We start from the raw sequence: 25,272 nt of genomic DNA, 5'->3' as shown, positions 1-25,272 counted from the left end.
ATCTTCTGTGGAGAAATGTCTATTTAGGTCTTCTGCCCATTTTTGGATTGGGTTCTTTGTTTTTTTGCTATTGAGCTGCATGAGCTGCTTATAAATTTTGGAGATTAATCCTTTGTCAGTTGCTTCATTTGCAAATATTTTCTCCCATTCTGAGGGTTGTCTTTTCGTCTTGTTTATGGTTTCCTTTGCTGTGCAAAAGCTTTGAAGTTTCATTAGGTCCCATGTGTTTATTTTTGTCTTTATTTCCATTTCTCTAGGAGGTGGGTCGAAAAGGATCTTGCTGTGATTTATGTCATAGAGTGTTCTGCCTATGTTTTCCTCTAGGAGTTTGATAGTGTCTGGCCTTACATTTAGGTCTTTAATCCATTTTGAGCTAATTTTTGTGTATGGTGTTAGGGAGTGATCTAATCTCATACTTTTACATGTCCCTGTCCAGTTTTCCCAGCACCACTTATTGAAGAGACTGTCCTTTCTCCACTGTACATTCCTGCCTCCTTTATCAAAGATAAGGTGACCATATGTCCGTGGGTTTATCTCTGGGCTTTCTATCCTGTTCCATTGATCTATCTTTCTGTTCTTGTGCCAGTACCACACTGTCTTGATTACTGTAGCTTTGTAGTATAGTCTGAAGTCAGGGAGCCTGATTCCTCCAGCTCCGTTTTTCGTTCTCAAGATTGCTTTGGCTATTCGGGGTCTTTTGTGTTTCCATACAAATTGTGAAATTTTTTGTTCTAGTTCTGTGAAAAATGCCATTGGTAGTTTGATAGGTATTGCATTGAATCTGTAGATTGCTTTGGGTAGTAGAGTCATTTTCACAATGTTGCTTCTTCCAATCCAAGAACATGGTACATCTCTCCATCTATTTGTATCATCTTTAATTTCTTTCATCAGTGTCTTATAATTTTCTGCATACAGGTCTTTTGTCTCCTTAGGTAGGTTTATTCCTAGATATTTTATTCTTTTTGTTGCAATGGTAAATGGGAGTGTTTCCTTGATTTCACTTTCATATTTTTCATCATTAGTATATAGGAATGCCAGAGATTTCTGTGCATTAATTTTGTATCCTGCAACTTTACCAAATTCATTGATTAGCTCTAGTAGTTTTCTGGTAGCATCTTTAGGATTCTCTATGTATAGTATCATGTCATCTGCAAACAGTGACAGCTTTACTTCTTCTTTTCCCATTTGGATTCCTTTTATTTCCTTTTCTTCTCTGATTGCTGTGGCTAAAACTTCCAAAACTATGTTGAATAAGAGTGGTGAGAGTGGGCAACCTTGTCTTGTTCCTGATCTTAGTGGAAATGGTTTCAGTTTTTCACCATTGAGGACGATGCTGGCTGTGGGTTTGTCATATATGGCCTTTATTATGTTGAGGAAAGTTCCCTCTATGCCTACTTTCTGCAGGGTTTTTATCATAAATGGGTGTTGAATTTTGTCGAAAGCTTTCTCTGCATCTATTGAGATGATCATATGGTTTTTCTCCTTCAGTTTGTTAATATGGTGTATCACATTGATTGATTTGCGTATATTGAAGAATCCTTGCATTCCTGGAATAAACCCCACTTGATCATGGTGTATGATCCTTTTAATGTGCTGTTGAATTCTGTTTGCTAGTATTTTGGTGAGGATTTTTGCATCTATGTTCATCAGTGATATTGGCCTGTAGTTTTCTTTCTTTGTGACATCCTTGTCTGGTTTTGGTATCAAGGTGATGGTGGCCTCGTAGAATGAGTTTGGGAGTGTTCCTCCCTCTGCTATATTTTGGAAGAGTTTCAGAAGGATAGGTGTTAGCTCTTCTCTAAATGCTTGATAGAATTCGCCTGTGAAGCCATCTGGTCCTGGGCTTTTGTTTGTTGGAAGATTTTTAATCACAGTTTCAATTTCAGTGCTTGTGATTGGTCTGTTCATATTTTCTATTTCTTCCTGATTCAGTCTTGGCACGTTGTGCATTTCTAAGAATTTGTCCATTTCTTCCAGGTTGTCCATTTTATTGGCATAGAGTTGCTTATAGTAATCTCTCATGATCTTTTGTATTTCTGCAGTGTCAGTTGTTATTTCTCCTTTTTCATTTCTAATTCTATTGATTTGAGTCTTCTCCCTTTTTTTCTTGATGAGTCTGGCTAATGGTTTATCAATTTTGTTTATCTTCTCAAAGAACCAGCTTTTAGTTTTATTGATCTTTGCTATCGTTTCCTTCATTTCTTTTTCATTTATTTCTGATCTGATTTTTATGATTTCTTTCCTTCTGCTAACTTTGGGATGTTTTTGTTCTTCTTTCTCTAATTGCTTTAGGTGCAAGGTTAGGTTGTTTATTCGAGATATTTCCTGTTTCTTAAGGTGGGATTGTATTGCCATAAACTTCCCTCTTAGAACTGCTTTTGCTGCATCCCATAGGTTTTGGGTCGTCGTGTCTCCATTGTCATTTGTTTCTAGGTATTTTTTAATTTCCTCTTTGATTTCTTCAGTGATCACTTCGTTATTAAGTAGTGTATTGTTTAGCCTCCATGTGTTTGTATGTTTTACAGCTCTTTTCCTGTAATTGATGTCTAGTCTCATAGCATTGTGGTCGGAAAAGATACTTGATACAATTTCAATTTTCTTAAATTTACCAAGGCTTGATTTGTGACCCAAGATATGATCTATCCTGGAGAATGTTCCATGAGCACTTGAGAAAAATGTGTATTCTGTTGTTTTTGGATGGAATGTCCTATAAATATCAATTAAGTCCATCTTGTTTAATGTATCATTTAAAGCTTGTGTTTCCTTATTTATTTTCATTTTGGATGACCTGTCCATTGGTGAAAGTGGGGTGTTAAAGTCCCCTACTATGATTGTGTTACTGTCGATTTCTCCTTTTATGGTTGTTAATATTTCTCTTATGTATTGAGGTGCTCCTATGTTTGGTGCATAAATATTTACAATTGTTATATCTTCTTCTTGGATTGATCCCTTGATCATTATGTAGTGTCCTTCTTTGTCTCTTCTAGTAGTATTTATTTTAAAGTCTATTTTGTCTGATATGAGAATTGCTACTCCAGCTTTCTTTTGGTTTCCATTTGCATGGAATATCTTTTTCCATCCCCTTACTTTCAGTCTGTATGTGTCTCTAGGTCTGAAGTGGGTCTCTTGTAGACAGCATATATATGGGTCTTGTTTTTGTATCCATTCAGCCAGTCTGTGTCTTTTGGTGGGAGCATTTAGTCCATTTACATTTAAGGTAATTATTGATATGTATGTTCCTATTCCCATTTTCTTAATTGTTTTGGGTTCGTTATTGTAGTTCTTTTCCTTCTGTTGTGTTTCTTGCCTAGAGAAGTTCCTTTAGCATTTGTTGTAAAGCTGGTTTGGTGGTGCTGAACTCTCTCAGCTTTTGCTTGTCTGTAAAGGTTTTAATTTCTCCATCAAATCTGAATGAGATCCTTGCTGGGTAGAGTAATCTTGGTTGCAGGTTTTTCTCCTTCATCACTTTAAGTATGTCCTGCCACTCCCTTCTGGCTTGTAGAGTTTCTGCTGAGAGATCAGCTGTTATCCTGATGGGGATTCCCTTGTGTGTTATTTGTTGTTTTTGCCTTGCTGCTTTTAATATGATTTCTTTGTGTTTAATTTTTGACAGTTTGATTAATATGTGTCTTGGTGTATTTCTCCTTGGATTTATTCTGTATGGGACTCTCTGTGCCTCCTGGACTTGATTAACTATTTCCTTTCCCATATTAGGGAAGTTTTCAACTATAATCTCTTCAAATATTTTCTCAGTCCCTTTCTTTTTCTCTTCTTCTTCTGGAACCCCTATAATTCGAATGTTGGTGCGTTTAATGTTGTCCCAGAGGTCTCTGAGACTGTCCTCTGTTCTTTTCATTCTTTTTTCTTTATTTTGCTGTGCAGCAGTTATTTCCACTATTTTATCTTCCACCTCACTTATCCGTTCTTCTGCCTCAGTTATTCTGCTATTGATCCCATCTAGAGTATTTTTTATTTCATGTATTGTGTTTTTAATCGATGCTTGATTCGTCTTTAGTTCTTCTAGGTCCTTGTTAACTGTTTCTTGCATTTTGTCTATTCTATTTCCAAGATTTTGGATCATCTTTACCATCATTATTCTGAATTCTTTTTCAGATAGACTGCCTATTACCTCTTCATTTGTTAGGTCTGGTGGGTTTTTATCTTGCTCCTTCTCCTGCTGTGTGTTTTTCTGTCTTCTCATTTTGCTTATGTTACTGTGTTTGGGGTCTCCTTTTTGCAGGCTGCAGGTTCGTAGTTCCCGTTGTTTTTGGTGTCTGTCCCCAGTGGCTAAGGTTGGTTTAGTGGGTTGTGTAGGCTTCTTGGTGGAGGGGACTACTGCCTGTGTTCTGGTGGATGAGGCTGGATCTTGTCTTTCTGGTGGGCAGGTCCACGTCTGGTGGTGTGTTTTGGGGTGTCTGCGGACTTTTTATGATTTGAGGCAGCCTCTCAGCTAATGGGTGGCGTTGTGTTCCTGTCTTGCTAGTTGTTTGGCATAGGGTGTCCAGCACTGTAGCTTGCTGGTCGTTGAGTGAAGCTGGGTGCTGGTGTTGAGATGGAGATCTCTGGAAGATTTTCGCTGTTTGATATTATGTGGAGCTGGGAGGTCTCTTGTGGGCCAGTGTCCTGAAGTTCGCTCTCCCACCTCAGAGGCACAGCACTGACTCCTGGCTCCTCAATTTGGGATGATTTGTTGTCTATTCATGTATTCCACAGATGCAGGGTACATGAAGTTGATTGTGGAGCTTTAATCCGCTGCTTCTGAGGCTGCTGGGAGAGGTTTCCCTTTCTCTTCTTCGTTCTCACAGCTCCTGGGTCTCAGCTTTGGATTTGGCCCCGCCTCTGCGTGTAGGTCGCCGGAGGGCGTCTGTTCTTCGCTCAGACAGGACAGGGTTAAAGGAGCAGCCTCTTCGGGGACTCTGGCTCACTCAGGCCGGGCGGGAGGGAGGGGCACGGAGTGCGGGGCGAGCCTGCAGCGGCAGAGGTCGGCGTGACGTTGCACCAGCCCGAGGCGCGCCGTGCGTTCTCCCAGGGAAGCCGCCCCTGGATCCCGGGACCCCGGCAGTGGCAGGCTGCACAGGCTCCCGGAAGGGCGGTGTGGACAGTGACCTGCGCTCACACACAGGCTTCTTGGCGGCGGCAGCAGCAGCCCCAGCGTCCCACGCCCGTCTCTGGGCTCCGCGCTTTCAGCCGCGACTCACGCCCATCTCTGGAGCTGCTTTACGCGGCACTCTTAATCCCCTCTCCTCGCGCACCAGGAAACCAAGAGGGAAGAAAAAGTCTCCTGCCTCTTCGGCAGCTCCAGAGTTTTCCCGGGCTCCCTCCCGGCTAGCTGTGGCACATTAGCCCCCTTCAGGCTGAGTTCTCGCCGCCAGCCCCAGTCCTCTCCCTGCGCTCTGACCGAAGCCCGAGCCTCAGCTCCCGCGCCGCCTGCCCCGGCGGGGGAGCAGACAAGCCTCTCGGGCTGGTGAGTGCCGCTCGGCACCGCTCCTCTGTGCGGGAATCTCTCTGCTTTGCCCTACCCAGGTATGTGGGGAGTTTCTTGCCTTTTGGGAGGTCTGGGGTCTTCTGCCAGCGTTCAGTAGGTGTTCTGTAGGAGTTGTTCCACGTGTAGCTGTATTTCTGGTGTATCTGTGGGGAGGAAGGTGATCTCCGCGTCTTACTCTTCCGCCATCTTACCCGGAAGTCTCTGTCGTGTCCTTCTTTGTCTCTTGTAATAGTCTTTATTTTAAAGTCTATTTTGTCTTATATGAGAATTGCTACTCCAGGTTTCTTTTGATTTCCATTTGCATGGAATATCTTTTTCCAGCCCCTCACTTTCAGTCCGTATGTGTCCCTAGGTCTGAAGTGGGTGTCTTCTACATAGCATATATACAGGTCTTGTTTTTGTATCCATTCAGCCAGTCTGTGTCTTTTGGTTGGAGCATTTAATCCATTTACATTTAAGGTAATTATCAGTATGTATGTTCCTATTACCATTTTCTAAATTGTTTTGGATTTGCTACTGTAGGTCTTTTCCTTCTCTTGTGTTTCCGGCCTAGAGAAGTTCCTTTAGCATTTGTTGTAAAGCTGGTTTGGTGGTGCTGAATTATCTTAACTTTTGTTTGTCTGTAAAGGTTTTAATTTCTCCGGCGAATCTGAAGGAGATCCTTGCTAGGTAGAGTAATCTTAGTTGTAGGTTTTTCCCTTTTGTCACTTTAAATATGCCCTGCCACTCCCTTCTGGCTTGCAGAGTTTCTGCTGAAAGATCAGCTGTTAACCTTATTGGGATTCCCTTGTATGTTATTTGTTACTTTTCCCTTGTTGCTTTTAATATTTGTTCTTTGTGTTTAATTTTTGATAGTTTGATTAATATGTATCATGGGGTGTTTCTCCTTGGATTTATCCTGTATGGGACTCTCTTTGCTTCCTGGACTTGACTGTTTCCTTTCCCATGTTAGGGAAGTTTTCAAATATAGTCTCTACAAATTTTTTCTCTGACCCTTTCTTTTTCTCTTCTTCCTCTGAGACCCCTATAATTTGAATGTTGGAGTGTTTAATGTTGTCCCAGAGGTCTCTGAGACTGTCCTCAATTCTTTTCATTCTTTTTTCTTCATACTGCTCTGCAGTAGTTATTTCCACTATTTTATCTTCCAGGTCACTTATCTCTTCTTCTCTCTCAGTAATTCTGCTATTGATTCCTTCTAGAGAATTTTTAATTTCATTTATTGTGTTGTTCATCATTGTTTGTTTGCTCTTTAGTTCTTCTAGGTCCTTGTTAGACCTTTCTTGTATTTTCTCCATTTTATTTCCAATTTTTTTGGATCATCTTTACTATCATTACTCTGAATTCTTTTTCGGGTAGACTGCCTATTTCCTCTTCGTTTGTTAGGTCTGGTGGGTTTTTACCTTGCTCCTTCATCTGCTGTGTGCTTCCCTGTCTTCTCATTTTGTTTAACTTACTGTGATTGGGGTCTCCTTTTCGCAGCCTGCAGGTTTGTAGTTCCCGTTGTTTTTGGTGTCTTCCTCCAGTGGGTGAAGTTGGCTCAGTGGCTTGTGTAGGCTTTCTGGTGGAGTGGACTGGTGCCTGTGTTCTGGTGGGTGGGGCTGGATCTTGTCCTTCTGGTGGGCAGCGCTGCATCTGGTGGTGTTTTTGGGGGTGTCTGTGAACTTAGTATGATTTTAGGCAGTCTCTAATGTGTGGGGTTGTGTTACTGGTGCTAGTTGTTTGGCATGGGCTGTCCAGCACTGGATCTTGCTGGCCATTGGGTGGACCTGGCTCTTAGTGTTGAGATGGAGATCTCTGGGAGAGCTTTTGCCAACTGATATTATGTGGGGCCAGGAGGTCTCTGATGGTCCAATGTCCTGAACTGAGCTCTCTCCCCTCAGAGGCTCAGGCCTGACACCAGGCCAGAGCACCTAGACCCTGTCAGCCACATGGCTCAGAGTAAAAGGGAGGAAAAAAAGAAAATAAATAAATTTTTTAAATTATGAAAATAAAAAATAATGATAATAATAATAAAGAGAAGAAAGCAACCAAACCAATAAACAAATCCACTGATGATAACAAGCGCTGAAAGCTAAACTAAGATAAACATAAAAATCAGAAACAAATCAGTTGCAGACAGCAAACCCAAAGTCTACAGTAGCCCCCAAAGTCTACTGCTTCAGTTTTGCAATGATTCATTGTCTATTCAGGTATTCCACAGATTCAGGGTACATCAGGTTGATTGTGGGGATTTAATCCAGTGCTTCTGTGGCTGCACAGAAAAATTTCCCTTTCTCTTCTTTGTTCACACAGCTCCTGGGGTTCACCTTTGGTTTTGGCCCCACCTCTGTGTGTAGGTCACCCTCAGGCATCTGTTCCCACCCAGGCAGGACGGGATTAAAGCAGCAGCTGATTAGGGGGCTCTTGCTCATTCAGGCCAGGGGGAGGGAGGGGTATGGTAGTTATAATTGGAATGTGGGGTGAGCCTGCAGTGGCAGAGTCCAGCATGACGTTGCAACAGCCTGAGGTGCACCGTGTGTTGTCCCGGGGAAGTTGTCCCGGGGAAGTTGTCCCTGGATCACAGGACCCTGGCAGTGGCATGCTGCACAGGTTCCCAGGGGGGTGTAGATAGTGACCTGTGCTTTGCACACAGGATTCTTGATGGCTGCAGCAGCGTTAGCGTTTCATGCCCATCTCTGGTGTCCAAGCTGATAGCTGTGGCTCACGCCTGTCTCTGGAGCTTGTTTAGATGGTGCTCTGCCTTCTGTGGGCAAACAGGAAAGGAATCCCCTCTCCTCACTCACCCTGAAACAATGGTCTCTTGCCTCTTAGGTCCAGACTTTTACCCAGACTCCCTCCCGGCTAGCTGTAGCACAGTAGCCCCCTTCACGCTGTGTTCGCGCAGTCAACCCCAGTCCTCTCCCTGGGATCTGACCTCTGAAGCCCAAGCCTCAGCTCCCAGCCCCCACCTGCCCCAGTGGGTGAGCAGACAAGCCTCTCAGGCTGGTGAGTGTTGGTTGGCACCGATCCTCTGTGTGGGAATCTCTCCGCTTTGACCTCTGCACCACTGTTGCTGTGCTCTCCTCTGTGGCTCCGAAGCTTCCTCGCTGCTCACCCCCATCTCCACCAGTGAAGGGTCTTCCTAGTATGTGGAAATTTTCCCGCTTCCCAGCTCCCTCCCAGAGGTGCAGGTCCCATCTCTATTCTTTTGTCTCTTTTTTCTCTTTTCTTTTTCTCTACCCAGGTACGTGGGGACTTTCTTGCCTTGTGGGAAGCCTGAGGTCTTCTGCCAGCATTCAGTAGGTGTTCTGTAGGAGTTGTTCCACGTGTAGATGTATCTTTGATGTATTTGTGGGGAGGAAGGTGATATCCATATCTTACTCCTCCTCCATCTTGAAGGACCCCCCCTCTATTAATATCTGTTATTAGTCCACCATGCTACTCAGAACCCTTCAGGCTTTCCATTGCTCCATCCTCACCCTATTCTATTTATCTGACTATTGCCCTTACCTATGTTTTCCCAATATCCCAAAATAATTTTATCCTGTTGTTTATCCTTGGAATGCTCTCTTCCTTCTCACCTGTTGAAATCCTATTCATCTTTTAAGTACCAGCTGAAATGTGTCTTCTCAACTAAATCTTCATCAGTGTACCGAGGTAAAATCAATCCTTCACACAGCTGTGCTTTCAAATCCCTAGGTCTTCACATTTATTATAGCATTTTTATTTGTTCTTATGGTTGTTTACAACTCTCTCTCTCTCTCTCTCATTATATTGTAAAGTATTTGAATACTTTCTTACTTATCTTTATTCTCTCCCGCTACATACAATCCTCACCAGTGAGTACAAAACTTTTCTGTTTGGTTACAACTCAATCAATACTTGTTAAAATAAATAGTTATCCAGAATTCTCTAATAGCAAGGATTTCCATTCTTTGCTGGTAAAATGAAAATTGATGGTCATACAGATAACTCTAAGACAATATAAGAGACTGAAATACTCTCTAAATAATCAAATGACCTTCAACATGTTTTAGAATTGTGGGGGGATTTTTGTCATACTGTTATTTTGCTAGTTGGTTACCCATAGATGGTGTATCAATTTACTAGGGCTGCTCTAACAAAATACCACTGACCGGGTGGCTTAAACAGAAGTCATTTCTCATCCTTCTGGAGGCTGGAAGTCCAAGATCAAGGTTCTTGAAGGGTTGGTTTCTTCTGAAGCCTCTTTCCTTGACTCAAAGATGACTGCCCTCTTGCTGCTTCTTCATGTGGCTGTCCCTCTGGGCTCATGTACCCCTGGTATCTCTCTGTCTCTCCTAATCTCTTCTTAAAATGACATCAGTCAGATTGGATTAGGGCTCATCCTGAGGGCCTCATTTTAAGTAAATCCCTTCTTGAAAGACCCTACATCTAAATATAGTCACATTCTGCGGTACTGGGTGTTAGGACTTCAACATATGCATTTGGGGGGAACACAATTCAGTCCATAACAGATGACAACTCATTTTCTAATCAGAATTTTTTGTTTTCCAGAAAACCTCATTTCCTATTAGTCCCCCTCATCATAATATAACTTATGGTCCTATGATTCCTCACACATGAAATTTTCAAAGTGAGTAATAGAATAAGAGTACCTGTGGGGTACTGTGTACTGCTTATTAGTAAGAAAAAACCTTATATCTTCATTTCCTATAATTTTTCATGGTTATTATTGTCAATTTTTTCATTGGATAAACAATTTTCAAGGGAAAATTGCAAAAAAACATGAATAATACTGGTAACAGTAATATTAAAAATGACTGGCTTTGATTGAGTACTTCCTACTTGCCCAAGCACTTCACAGAGCATTATTTCATTTAGTCCTTGCAACTACCCTAAACAATCTGAGACTTAGGGAGGTTAAAAGTTTCTGAAGTGGGGCTTCCCTGGTGGCGCAGTGGTTGAGAATCTGCCTGCCAATGCAGGGGACACGGGTTCGAGCCCTGGTCTGGGAAGATCCCACATGCCGTGGAGCAACTAGGCCCGTGAGCCACAATTACTGAGCTTGCGCGTCTGGAGTCTGTGCTCTGCAACAAGAGAAGCCCACGCACTGCGATGAAGAGTGGCCCCCACTTGCCACAACTAGAGAAAGCCCTCGCACAGAAATGAAGACCCACCACAGCCAAAAGTAAATAAATTAATTAATTTTAAAAAAAAAAGTTTCTGAAGGTCACACACTTATAGAAAGAGATGATGTCGGTCCCTTTTAGCTTGTCTCTGGTATAGGCCAGAGTCTATCTGATGCCCACGTCCATGTATTTGACCAGTATACTACAACTGCCACTCAGTGATGACACCAGATATAGGAAGGGTCTAGGATAGTGATTCCATTGGACAGGAAGCAAGAGAACTCTTCCTGAAACTGATTTTGCATAACAGACACTATTTTTATGTATCGTGTATTAATCTTGATTAGTGTTGGGTGTGGGGGGCAGTGAGACAGCTGGGAGAAAGAGGGAGTGCTAAGCCCTCCCAAAGCACCAGTTCGTTGTACAGTTGCAGCCAATCCAGAGTCAGAAGTAGAAATCTGGGTTCCTAGGTACTTAACGCAAGTTCACCTTTGGATGCCACCAATTCTGGAAAATGAGGGTGGCATGAATCAAAAAATATTTCTGTGTTGTTTTAAAGTAGTAGTCACAACCACTAAGAGAAATGCACTTAAAAGATTTCAGAAATATTCAGCATAAATTTTGAGTTTCCAAGGGTTATGTTCCCATCAATACAAGACAGCTCACATAAAAACAGAAGGGCCACAGGCCCAGCTCTCCACCTCTGGTTGCTGTCAGTGTATTTCTCAGCCATTAATAGTAGAGCAAAGACTACATTACATCTTATTTTCCAGAATTTAAATTGTTTTAGTGCATGTGTGTAAATCATCCTGTGGCTTCATTAAATCATTTTCAGATAATAATACTGACAGTCATTTTTATTTACAAAACCTCAAACAATTATAACAGTATTCCCCTGTGGTGCTGAACTGTTTCATTAGTGTTTATATTCTTGCTTTAGCACATCCCTTTTGTCCTCTTTTATTTCTTTTACTAATTGTTACAACAGGCTTAAATAAGAGTGATTACTTTCTACATAAATGTTTTGTTAGTATAATTACCAGACTCACCAGGGACTCTGACTCTTTCACCTTAGCTGACTTTCTAGAATAAACCAATATATCTGTATTTTATCATCCTGTAATAGCCTTCATTCCAGTTTGGGTATCTCTTAAAATTTTGTTTTTTATAATCTCTTACTTTTGGCTTCTTAGTCAATGGCCCCTTACTATGATTCTCCTGTGGGTTTCATCCAGTAACAATGATCTGCTTATGGCCCTCTTAGCTAATTTCCCAGACATCATGAGATTTCCAGGATTTCAGTTGGAATGTAACCGGTCATCCAAAATTGTGATTTTTTACACTTCAAACCCTGAAATGTAAAATAACTCTCTGGTTTTACAGCTGTCAGGAGCAAGAACATATTGAATTGGTTTATGCCAAAAATATTTCATCTTCAATTTGATTTACTGGATATTTTGGCCAGAGGTGCCGAAATACCATAAATAGTGAGTAGTGATTTACAGGGTAACTACATAAAAGAGTGCTATAATTCCGAACCACAGGATAGAGCATGTGATGAGCTCTCGTATTGTAATATGGCCAAATTGATAGCTTTTTCTCATTTAAAGCTGTTTGTTTTCTGTGAAGATCACAGACCAAGGTCATTTGACAATACCAATACCATTCTGCTTCTTTGATCATTCCTTCAAAGATGTTCAAGCAGAATAAAGCATCTTATATTATACTGACACACAAAAAAACGTTATTCTTATAAGCATCCCAGACTTGAAAGAACTTTCTGTTAGTTTGTGCAATTGCCAAAGAGAAAAATGTTAGGATATATTTTGAGAAGTGAACTTCTGTATTTAAACAATGGGTTGGATTTTTTTTCCAGAGCCCTATTATTTCATTTGTAAAAACTCTACAGCTTTTAAATTACCTATCTTAAAAAAAAAATTCCTGATTGCCTGTAATACTTGGTTGTGTATTATATGAGTAATTAAAATTAGGAGAAAGCCTTACTTCTTACCACCTTGAAATACTCATTCCTGAATTCAAGGACTCTAAATGTCACCTCCATGTTGGGCTCACTTCTGTGCTGACTCATTCCTGCACCACGAGGCCCGCGTCAGATGGCACACAAGGCCATCAGTACAACAGTCATAGATTCTTACTTTATATCCTATCCTTGCTCTTTTCTCCTAGGTCTACTTCAGTGTTTACTTGGATTTAGATCCTATTATCTTTGTTTTGAACCTCTCATCATTACCTTTCTGAGCTATGTCAGTAGTAATTTGATTTCCCTGATTTTGACCTTCAATGTTTCCTAAGGCAGAGTTTTCCTAAATCAAGTGTGTTCTGTTGCCCAGACAGTGAATAGGTTGGAATGAGTGATAGGTGTCTGGGATGTGTGTCACGGAGTAGGACGCCTTGTCAGCAGTCACTGACAGCTTCCGGCAGCCTCGTTCTTTTATTCAGGGGTGCCAGACAAATATTAGCATTTTTAATGAGTGTCCTGACTGCCCTTAGGTGCTTACACCCATCGTCCTGTTCTTGCTGCTTCTGCCTTTTTCATTTAAGCCCTGAGCTGACCTACCGTCTGTACTGAAGAGCCCGTCTCAGTCTGTAACCACATCCAGATAAGTCTGCCTTTTATTCCCGGCCCTTTCTCTCCCTCCCTAAGGGAAGGATTCAGAAACATAATTCTTTCTTATCCTTGAGGCTTCCACACTCCCTTATTCCCTCTAATTCCTCTTGCCCTTCATACTCTTGAAGTCCTTTAATCACTTCCACCCCCTCCTTTTAAAACCTAAAATACTAACAACTTCTCTCTCACCATGCAGCCTAACTTTCAAGTGTGTCGATTTCAGCACTGTCAAGTCCCCAGCTCTTACCCATCCTATCATACTTCTCTGCCAACGTCCAGCCTTGGATTAAACCTGCCCTTCACCTTTTGGTCCCTATACCAGGACTGCTGAATGCCAGTGGAGAAAACCAAACCGTTGAATCCAATTGGTACTGTCAACCCAAATGTATCGTCTCCTCTTCAGCTGCATAGTGGCAGCCCTTTCCATGTATCCCTGTTAACTTCCCTAATCCGGTGTCAGAGTTTGCCCCAAATATCTTCAAAATCCCTACTTTACCCTTAACCCTTCTAAAAAGATGGCTTCATTGCTGCTTCACTGAGAAATCTGAGGAATAAGTGCCCTCAAACTTCCTATTTTTACACCAATTAACATGCCTGTAGTTGCCCCTGTTCTTACCTATTGATGGAGGTTTGAGGTAAGAGGTATGGACCACCGCTGTATACCAGAAGCCTGGGAGTGATCTTTGACTCTTCTCTCCCCTCACTCTTGACTTTTAATTGCTAAATGGATAGAGAGGACGTGCCTCTGGTCTTAGACTGATTCTTCCATCTCTGCTGTAGAATTTATCTCCTCCATGTCCCAGCGACCATACTTTATCAAGTATGCCCTTTTTGGCCTTTTCCATTCTTCCTCCTTTTGGCTTATTTCCCAGCACGTACACCTTCTCAGATCTCCCCCAACTTACAAAAAAACAGTTCTCACTAATGTTTCCTCCTCTATTTTTATTTATTATTCCTTCTCTTCTCTGCCATTCCTTTTTTTTTTTTTTTTTTTGCGGTATGCGGGCCTCTCACTGTTGTGGCCTCTCCCGTTGCGGAGCACAGGCTCCGGACGTGCAGGCTCAGCAGCCATGGTTCACAGGCCCAGCCACTCTGCGGCATGTGGGACCTTCCCACACCGGGGCACGAACCCGTGTCCCCTGAATTGGCAGGCGAACTCTCAACCACTGTACCACCAGGGAAGCCCAGAATAAGGGCTTTTAAATCTCCTCACCTTTCACTGCCACAGTCTATTCAACACTTTACTGACAGCTGTCAAAGCACTTCACCCTTCATTGCAAATATGTAAGAACAATTACTATGTCATTCGCATTTACTTAAAAAAATATGAATTCAAGGTATTTCTCGAAGTAGCTTAGATGGACACAAGGCCACAGACTATCCAGGCACGTGCTGGTGTCTTTCCATACTTGGATATTTGTGAAAACCTTCGAATGAATTGCAAACATTATAGCTTTGAATTACGCAGCATCTTATGCCTAGAATGGTGGAGTGAGAAGGTGAATACTGGATACATAATGTGTGTATTAGTTGTGGTTAAAGTTAACCGTATTTGGCTTTCTCCCACTCATAAGAAGTCCAGAACTCCATCTATCTTCCAGCCCTGCCATCCTTAGAGCACAACTTTTAGTCCTAATGGCAGGCAACTGAAATTTCTATGTCCATTTCTCTGGCTGCTGAGTTTCTGATGCCAGCCATCACTTCTGAATTCTAGGAAGGATGAAAGAGGAATGCAATAGAGGGTAAGAGAGATGGTATCCTCTCAGCCCCCTTTTAATTTGTGGAAGTTTTACCCATTAACTTCCATTTTCATCTCCTTGACCAAACTTGGTAATGAAGGAGGCTGGGAAACGCAGTCTTTACTGGTATATTGCCACAGGAAGAAAATCAGTGTCATTGTAATAAGGAGAGGAAGCGTGTTGATTTTGCAAGTAGCAGTCTCTGCCACATACTGTAAACTCTGATCTTGTAGTGGTGTCTAAACTGGGGAGAAGATTACTTATCTATCCATCCATTTATCCTTTACAATTCTGGATTCTAAAGGTAGAGTTATAATGATATAATATGACTCATATATTTAGGGGTAACTACTTTGTAAGTGCCATTAGTAAGGGATAATGTAACTTATGTTTTATATTGAGACATAACATTAATATCTCAAAGACTAAACCTATTTATTCCATTAGGCAGCAGTTATGGATGATGGATTTCTCTTTGCAGAGAACATGTTGTCTTTGTTAGGCACTTTTCTAATACTTTATTTTCAGTGTATCTTGCAAATTATATATTGGCTCTTCCTTCCAGTACATAGTCAGTGACTTTATGGTGGAGAGTTTGGATAGGAACTCAATCTCTGCATCTTCCCTTGTGCTTAATTCCCAGGCCCTGCTGACTCCTCATGGAATTTTACGGATAAATTCTTCAAATGGAAATTGCTGATGATTCTGAGAGGCAGAATACTGAGAGGCAACATTTTTATAACAAATATTTTGACAAAGATTAACATATAGTGACATGTACATTTAGCCATGGTATTTTAGCAAAAAAAAAAATTAAGCCTTCCAGATTATTAAACAGGAAAACTTACATGTATACACTGTACAAAGACAACATGCTGTGTTTAGCAGTTTCCTTCCAAATAATACTCACAAGTAACAAGTATCTTATTCGAGATGATTTCTTAGAAATTATTTCTGTGTTCAGTTTTAGGTAAAATTCCAGACCATGGAATAGCACTTTAAGCCAACAAAATATTTTGGTAGGGTTCTATTGGAGTTTCCTTTCAACCACTAAATGAGATAAATAAGACATTCCTTTAAGGTAATGGACATTTTAGTGTAAAGTTTATGCGTTTTTAGGTTCTCCTGTGTTTGCGGTCATGTCATAATAGATGTGTTTCAGGCACGATTACTCAGTCCACTCTGAATCCATCTGGGTCTGCTCCCCTAGTTAACCTTTGCAGTGTTCAGCGTATATGTCGCCATCGGAATACATCATTCATCTTTTGTCTCTATATTTTGCATTCTTAATTAGAAAGCATTATTCTTAATGGTCTGGCTGGCTGGGTTGTCTGTGTCTTCCTTTGATCATCTGGTGGCTTCCGCGTGTCTCTACGCTGTTAGCCTTGTGAAGTACCTCACGTTATGCTGCTACACTTAGGTCTGGGCTATTCCTATAAGCATATCCCTTTCTATCATGTACCACCTGCCACTCCCTCTCCTCCCCTCCCCACCCCTCACTGTCTTTTAAAAAATTTATTTAAGAAATATTTTTCACCTTTGAGACTATTTTTTTACTGAGATAAAATTCACATAACTTGAAATTATTTTAAAATGAACAATTCTATGGCATTTAGTACATTTACAGTGCTGTGCAATCAGCCCACCTAGCTAATTCCAAAACATTTTCATCACCTTGAAAGGAAACTCACCCATTAAGGAACTAATCCCCATTTTCCCCTCCACCAAGCCCCTGGCAAGATGATCTGTCTACTTTCTATCTCTATGGATTTACCTATTCTGGACATTTCATGTAAATGGAACCATATAATATACGACCTTTTGTGTCTGGCTTCTTGTACTTAGCACAATGCTTTCTAGGTTCATCCATGTTCATATATCAGTCCTTCATTCTTTTTTATAACGAATAATCCATTGTATGCATATATCATGTTTTGGTTATCCGTTCATTCACTGGTGGATTTGGGGTTGTTTCCACTTTGGACTATTGTGAATAGTGCTGATATGAACATTCATGCACAGGTATTTGTTTGAGTACCTGTTTTCAGTTCTTTTGGATATATACCTAGGAGGGGAACTGCCGGGTCATATGGCAATTCTATGTTTAACTTTTTGAGGAACTACCAAACACACGCACTCTCTCTCTCAATCAGTGGTGTGTTCAGTCCTGAGTGCCTTTCTCATAAAGCCTTAATAATATCTAAGAGATCACATTTACTCCTCTGTGTCAGAATTTATGCTCTGATTCACAGACGGATAAGGACCTAAATACTAGACTTAATTTCCCTTCCCCTTAATATTCCCCTGAGACTTACTAGACTCTCTGCCATGTGGTTCTTTTTTCTGTATCACATCTATTGTTCTCTTCTGTATCTGATTTTGTCTGGGTTTAGAACATCTTTATCCAGTGGGCAAGGCTGCCAAACACTTTCTTCCTTGTCTTCTTGCGATTGTGCTCTGTCCCTGACAGGAGCCAATCATTCCAAAATTAGAAGTCACCATCCAGAGAAACAAATTCTACTCTATTCCTCTTTTTCAGCCAGCTATTCACTTACGTGTGATTTTTTATTAAAGGCCAGAGCTTGAACTGGAAAAAGAAAGAAAAAAACTTAATTCTTATGTATCCAAGCATTTCACAAATCTTTAGGGAAATGGTTTTATATTTTTTTTTTCTTGAAGGGTTAGACATCAGAAATGGTGATGCCTTCATTCTTCTATATTTGGGATCCTCATCCCAGGTAGGAAACATAGCACCTGATTGTGATGATGGTCCACCCATCGTCCCTCAAAAGAGAAGCATCCATAATGAGCACATGACCTCCCACTTGCTAGGGTCTCTATAGCTTCCCTTGCATCATTGCTACTGCTGTTATTCCAGAAGGACTGGTTTAACCTAATATTACAAGAAACTGATTTCTGTCAAAGAGTTCCAGGAGGGCAGAAGTTCTTCCTTTCTCTCCCTTTGGTGTGAGATTCCTCTCCACATCAAACTCATGACCCTGGTTGGGTTTTCCCAACATCCACAAGACATCTTCCTTTCTGGTCCTTCTCTAGATTATTTTCCTGTTCTCTCTAGGAATCCCCTATCCTCTCTAATAAGCCAAAAGGAAGAGAGGACTTCCTTAAGCCCATTCATTTATTTATTCAGTAAGTATATCTTGACCCTTGACATGTGCCAGGCAGTCTTCTAAGCACTAGGGATACAGCAGTTAACGAAATAAAGTCGTTGTTCTCATAGTTTTATAATCTAGTGAGTGGCTATATATCAATCTCATATGATAATTGATAAATGCTCTGAAGAAAAGTAGCACAGGATAAGGAGAACCAGATGATGCTATTTTAAATATGGAAGTCACAGAAAGCTTTTCTGACAAGGTGACCTTTGAAACCAAAGGAGACTAATGAAATAGTCCTAGTAAAAGATGATGGTGTCTCGGTCTAGAGTGGTTGAGATAGCTGTGATTTTTCTTCTTTTCTGCTCTCTTCTGTTGGGAGATCACTTTGCATTAGAACACACAAAACCCCTGCCCTTCCTGAGAAGCAGACCATTTAGTGCATATCCTATAGTTTGTAAAATGTGCCTTTGCTTTTCATTCTTCTTGGTCTCAAATGGAACTTCAGTTCTTTTTGACATGCCTTGTTTTTTCTCACAAAAATTCTTTTACATACTTAACCAGTTGATCTCAAGCTTGAATGTGGAGCAGCATCACCAGTAAGAATTATTTAAAATGGACCTTCAAATATGCACTCTGGGAGAGTTTTATGCAGGTGTCTTGGGCTGCACTTTGAGAAACACTGCTTTTAGCCTCAGTCTCTCCTAAGTCCCAGACTGCTATCAATAACAAAAGCAATAAAATAAGTTATTAAGCAACTTCTGCCTTCTGATCATCACAACTTTAAAAGAATGTATTATTAATATTAGGTTAAAAGTTTTGTCTGAATTTACATGGCTAGTAACAGGCAGATATAGGATTCAAACCTACTCTGTCCTATTTCTTGAACTGTGCTGGTTCCTCTGTACTATATTGCTAAACTAATAGATTGTCATATTGCTAGCAACTAATAAATCACTAACTGATTACACTGGCACTTACATTATGTAACGGGATCTCCTGCCTTTCATAGGAATAAGCAATATTTTAATTTCCTGCTTCTAGCTGTTTTCACACTGGTTCAGATTCCTCAGAGTTTTCTTCCTAGAAAGAGCTATTTATACCTCCAATGATAATCTATACCAAGAAAATTAAATAACAAATCTTATAAAATCATCAAGTTTTGAGACTTATTTTCTTTAATAAAAGACTTTTCAATTCCTAAAATCAATGCAATGGTTCTATTTAATAATCTATAGCTTAGAATCAAAGGTACTATATTAAGTGGAGTCCATTTTCAATAACTGAGGTTTTTTAAAATTAATTGCAAGAGCAATATAGTAACAAAATTAAAGAAAATGTGGAGGTTCCATCAATATGTCAGACTGAATGTTAAATTCCCTCCTATAAACACTTAAAAACGCCGAATATAATACAAAGTTGACCTTGAGAAAAAAAATTGTAGAGAAAACAAAGAGAAGTGAACTCAGGATGTGAAGCTGTTGCAGTTTGGGCAGTTACCAAACTAGACACAGGTCCTAGCATCCTATGACAGGAGATGTGGCTTTGTGTGAGCTGAGGTGTGCATGAGAGTTGAGACAGAAACCTCTGCAGAAGGCCTGGGCTTTAAAGGCCTGACCCCTTCAGGGAAAGTCTAACAAGCAAACTTTAGTTAGTTGTTTCCTTATACTTCGGGTAGTTTGTTTTGTCTCAGGACTCTGAATGACAATTAAACAAAAAACAACAACAAAAAAAAAAAAGAAAAGAAAAGAAGGCGTAGGTTCTCACTGTGGAGAGAGTATAGTCTAAATTTACACTGCATGCATGGTGCATGAGATTCTATACTTAGAAATTAGGGAACAAAGTGGTTTAGACAAGAGAAACTCCTCAGGTACCTGGCAAAAATATATGCAAATCCATGTTGAAACACTTGTACAACCTATCTCTTGAGACATGTACAGATGAAACAATTCTCTAAAGATCAAGTCAAAATCAAAAGTTATAAACCACATGAATGATCTCAAAGAGACTAATAAAAATGTATGCTTATAAGAATTAAAGACATAAAAGAAGGGATACACCCTGAAAGGAAAATGAGGTCACTATGAGAGAAAGTAGATAGATTTGAAAGAGAACAAAATAGAACCTTTAGAAATGAAAAATACAGCAGTTTGAAATTAAAACTTAATGGACAGGTTAAATAGGCTGATTTGACAAAGCTAAAAAGAAAATCAGGCTTCCCTGGTGGCGCAGTAGTTGAGAATCTGCCTGCTGATGCAGGGGACACGGGTTCGTGCCCCAGTCCGGGAAGATCCCACATGCCATGGAGTGGCTGGGCCCGTGAGCCATGGCTGCTGAGCCTGCGCATCCGGAGCCTGTGCTCCACAACGGGAGAGGCCACAACAGTGAGAGGCCCGTGTACCACACACACACACACACAAAAATCAATGAACTGGGAACTAAGTACAGGGAGGTGAGTTAAAAATAAATAAGAAAAGCTAAAATTTGTGAAAAGTAGAATAAAAGAAATAAATAGAATATAAAGGAGAGAAAAACTTAATGTACATACCATCTTTAACCTTCTTTTACTAAGTTTTTAAAAAAATTTTTATTGGAGTATAGTTGCTTTACAATGTTGTGTTAGTTTATACTGTACAGCAAAGTGAATCAGCTCTATGTATACATATATCCCCTCTTTTCTGGATTTTCTTCTCATTTAGGTCACCACAGAGCACTCTGTGCTATATAGTACATTCTCATTAGTTATCTATTTTATACATAGTATCAACAGTGTATATGTGTTAACACTAATATGTATAAAATGGATAACTAATAAGAACCTGCTGTATAAAAAAATAAAATTCAAAAGAAAAATAGTGTATATATGTCAATCCCAATCTTCCAATTCATCGCCCCCCCCTTCCCCCTTGGTATCCATACATCTGTTCTTTATGTCTTTGTCTCTATTTCTGCTTTGTAAATCATCTATACCAACTGTTTCAGATTCCACATATATACGTTAATATATGATATTTTTCTCTTTCTGACTTACTTCACTCTGTATGATAGTCTCTAGATCCATCCACATCTCTACAAATTTCGTTCCTTTTTATGGCTGAGTAATATTCCATTGTATACATGTACCACATCTTTATCCATTCGTCTGTGGATGGGCATTTAGGTTGCTTCCATGACCTGGCTATTGTAAATAGGGCTTCAATGAACATTGGGGTGCATGTGTCTTTTTGAATTATGGTTGTCTCTGGGTATATGCCCAGTAGTGGGATTGCTGGGTCATATGGTAGTTCTATTTTTAGTTTTTTAAGGAACCTCCATACTGTTCTCCATAGTGGCTGTATCAATTTACATTCCCACCAACAATGCAAGAGGGCTCCCTTTTCTCCGCACCCTCTCCAGCATTTATTGTTTGTAGATTTTGTTATGATGACCATTCTGACTGGTGTGAGGTGATATCTCATTGTAGTTTTGATTTGCATTTCTCTGATAATTAGTGATGTTGAGCAGTTTTTCATGTGTTTGTTGGCCATCTATATGTCTTCTTTGGAGAAATGTCTATCCTACCTAAGGAGGCAAAAGACCCATATGCAGAAAACTGTAAGATGTTGGTGAAAGAAATCAAAGAAGACACAAACAGATGGAGAGATATACCATGTTCTTGGATTGGAAGAATCAATATTGTGAAAATGACAATACTACCCAAAGCAATCTATAGATTCAGTGCAATCCCTATCAAATTACCAATGGCATTTTTCACAGAACTGGAACAAAAAACTTTTACAAGTTGTATGGAAACACAAAAGACCTTGAATAGCAAAAGCAATCTTGAGGAAAAAGAAAACAGAGCTTGAGGGTTCAGGCTCCCTGACTTCAGACTATACTACAGGGCTACAATAATCAAGACAATATGGCACTGGCAGAAATTTAGATCAATGGAACAGGATAGAAATCCCAGAGATAAACCCATGCACCTGTGGTCACCTAATCTATGACAGAGGAAGCCAGCATATACAATGGAGTAAAGACAGCCTTTTCAATAAGTGTTGCTGGGAAAACTGGACAGCTACATGTAAAAGAATGAAATTAGAACACTCCCTAACACCATACACAAAAATAAATTCAAAATGGATTAAAGACCTAAATGTAAGGTCAGACACTATAAAACTCTTAGAGGAAAACTTAGAACACTCTTTGACTTAAATCTCAGCAAGATCTTTTTTGACCCACGTCCTAGAATAATGAGAATAAAAACAAAAATAAACAAATGGAACCTAAGTTTTTTTTTTAAATGGCCTTTTAAATTTTTTATAAAGGAAACACATTCACTTTTTAAAAATTAGAAAATAGAAGTAAAGCTGTAGATCCCATGCTTTCACATACATCAGAATTACCAGTAGGGGTATAGAAACACAGAATGCTGAACCCCACACTAGACTTTCTGATTGGTAGGACCAAGGTAGGGGCTACAAATATGCATTTCTGACAAGTTCGCAAGTGATACTGATTCTGTGGTTGGGGAGCATAGTTTAAGAATTACTGCCTTAAAATAAGAGAAGAAAATAGGGATGAACTGTAATATAACTCCCTAAGGATAATGACATTGAGATGCATCTTTCTTTTTTTAATTTTTAATTTATTTTATTTATTTATTTTTGGCTGCGTTGGGTCTTCATTGCTGCATGCGGGCTTTCTCTAGTTGCAGCGAGCGGGGACTACTCTCTTCGTTGTGGTGTGTGGGCTTCTTGTTGCAGTGGCTTCTCTTGTTGTGGAGCACGGGCTCTAGGCATGCAGGCTTCAGTAGTTGTGGCACGTGGGCTCAGTAGTTGTGGCTCATGGGCTCTAGAGCACAGGCTCAGTAGTTGTGGCGCACAGGCTTAGTTGCTCTGTGGCATGTGGGATCTTCCTGGACCAGGGCTCAAACCCGTGTCCCCTGCATTGGCAGGCAGATTCTTAACCACTGTGCCACCAGGGGAGCCCAATATGTATCCTTTTTAGTCTTCTTTTCCCCGCAGGAAAAAATATGTGTATGTGTGTTGGGGGTTGAGGGAAGAGGGAAGAGGGGACAAATACATAACTTTCTTTTTAAATAACCCAAAATGAGATTGTGTTATTCACAGTTTTGTACTTTTTGGCTTTTTCCATTTAACATATTATGAACATTTTTACTGTCAGTATAGCTATATCATCATTTTAAATGGCTATGTAGAATTTTAGTGTTGGGATACATCATAATTCATATAAACTAACAATGTACTTACCAGAATACATGTTTGCAAACTTTTCCAATTATTTACTTATATCCTATGTTTCTTTTATAGTCTTCAGCTTATTTTTTAATGTACTCTTTAGTATACCTTCCATAATGGAGGCTTGATTTGGAAAATATTAGAGATATGTAATCCATTTTTCATATTAATTTTTTGCTAAGGACATAATTAAAAGGGAATTCATAAATTGATCAGTATTAGGTTTTCTTCAGCATTTAGGTTGTATAACATATAAGTTTACTATTTGTAAGATTAGCTGTCTGCTTTGTCAGCATACCATTTTAATTTTGTATTTGCATGGACACAGTTCTACATATCCAAAGTGGTGATAGTAGTGTTTATATATTGCTGTGTAACGAACTGCACCAAAATTACTGGTATAAAACAACCATTTTATTTTACCCACAATTTTATGCATCAGGAATTTGGGAAGGACTCAGCTAGGTGGTGTGTGTTTGACTCACGTGGCATCAACTGTAGTGGGAAGGGCTGGAGGACCCACTTTCAACATCTTCACTGAGATATTTGGTGCCTCCGTGTTCTTTGTTCTTTCTCTCACTCTCTCTCCATGTGACATTTCATTCTCCGAGGCTTCTCAGTGTGGTTTGGGCTTCTCACAGCTTGGTGATCTCACAGAGTCACAATTCTCATATGATGGATAGTTTCTAGGAAGCACAAGCTGCCAGATCACTTAAGTGCTATGCCCAGAATTGATCAAAGCAGTCACAGGTACCCACTCCCAACCAGATGAAGAAATAGACTTTACCTTTTAAAGGGAGAGTGGGGTGGAAAGATTACATTGCAGAAGAGCATTTGAGTTGTGAGGTACTTTTGTGGTCATCTTTGAAAAATACAATGTGCCATAGGTAGTTTGTTTACATAAAGAAATAATTAGACTCATTTACGTATACAAGCTTTGACTATTTTGCCAAGAAGTATAAAATCTTAAAATCTTATTTCTAAAGATATAGTTCTTTGCTCAATAAAAGATCTATATTTTGAAGTAATCAATGTTGTGAAATGTACTTCATGCTACAATTAATAAACAGGTCCATGTTGTCAGCCACACAGTTAATGGTTCTTTCCTAAACTGGTCTTGTCTAAGGGAATGTGGTTATTTTTGACATTGTATTATTTGTTTATGAAGAAGGTATTTGTTGAGTGCCCATCATGGATAAAATGCTACACTGAGTAAGGAATAAAAAGACATATTAGACAGGGGTCTGCCTTAGAGGATCGTATAGTCAGCTAGGGAAGATAGGGCATAATATGTAATGATAAATAAGGTAACAAGAGAGAAATCTATAGCATTGAGGATGGAAGAGAGTCGTTTTTAAAAAGCTGTATGGAAAATGTTGCTGGAGGGCTTCCCTGGTGGAGCAGTGGTTAAGAATCCGCCTGCCAATGCAGGGGACACGGGTTCGAGCCCTGGTCCGGGAAGATCCCACATGCCACGGAGCAACTAAGCCCGTGCACCACAACTACTGAGCCTGTGCTCTAGAGCCCGTGAGCCACAACTACTGAAGCCCATGCGCTTAGGGCCTGTGCTCTGCACCAAGAGAAGCCACCGCAATGAGAAGCCCTTGCACTGCAACGAAGAGTAGCCCCCGCTTGCCGCAACTAGAGAAAAGCGCTTGCGCAGCAATGAAGGCCCAACGCTGCCAAAGATAGATAAATAAATTAAATTAAATTTTTTAAAAAAAGAAAGAAAATGTTGCTGGAAGTCAAGGGAGGGGTAGAATGAGGATGTGGAGGTGGTGATGAAGGATGCTTAGAGGAGTGGCAAGAGTAAAGCCGTAGGTGCAGAGGAGCCAGGAAATCGTTGTGACCATTTCACTTTGGTGGTTTAGGTAGTTTAGGGCATTAGTTCTCCAGCTTTGATGGACACTGAAGTCACCCTGGAGAACCTGTACGGAGCTTGTGTAGGGTACATGATAAGGGAACAGTGAGAG

General features: G+C 40.3%; 1 protein-coding gene across 1 annotated transcript in view; it reads left to right on the top strand.

Annotated features, from left to right (window-relative positions):
• Window positions 1-25,272, top strand: part of IMMP2L (inner mitochondrial membrane peptidase subunit 2) — a 901,323-nt gene that overhangs the window by 856,896 nt on the left and 19,155 nt on the right. The gene's annotated exons all lie outside the window — the stretch shown is intronic.

This window comes from Mesoplodon densirostris, chromosome 9, assembly GCF_025265405.1.
Source record: "Mesoplodon densirostris isolate mMesDen1 chromosome 9, mMesDen1 primary haplotype, whole genome shotgun sequence".
Taxonomy (NCBI): domain Eukaryota; kingdom Metazoa; phylum Chordata; class Mammalia; order Artiodactyla; family Ziphiidae; genus Mesoplodon; species Mesoplodon densirostris.
The sequence above is the reverse complement of the archived record's forward strand: the minus strand, read 5'-3'. Positions and strand labels throughout refer to the sequence as shown.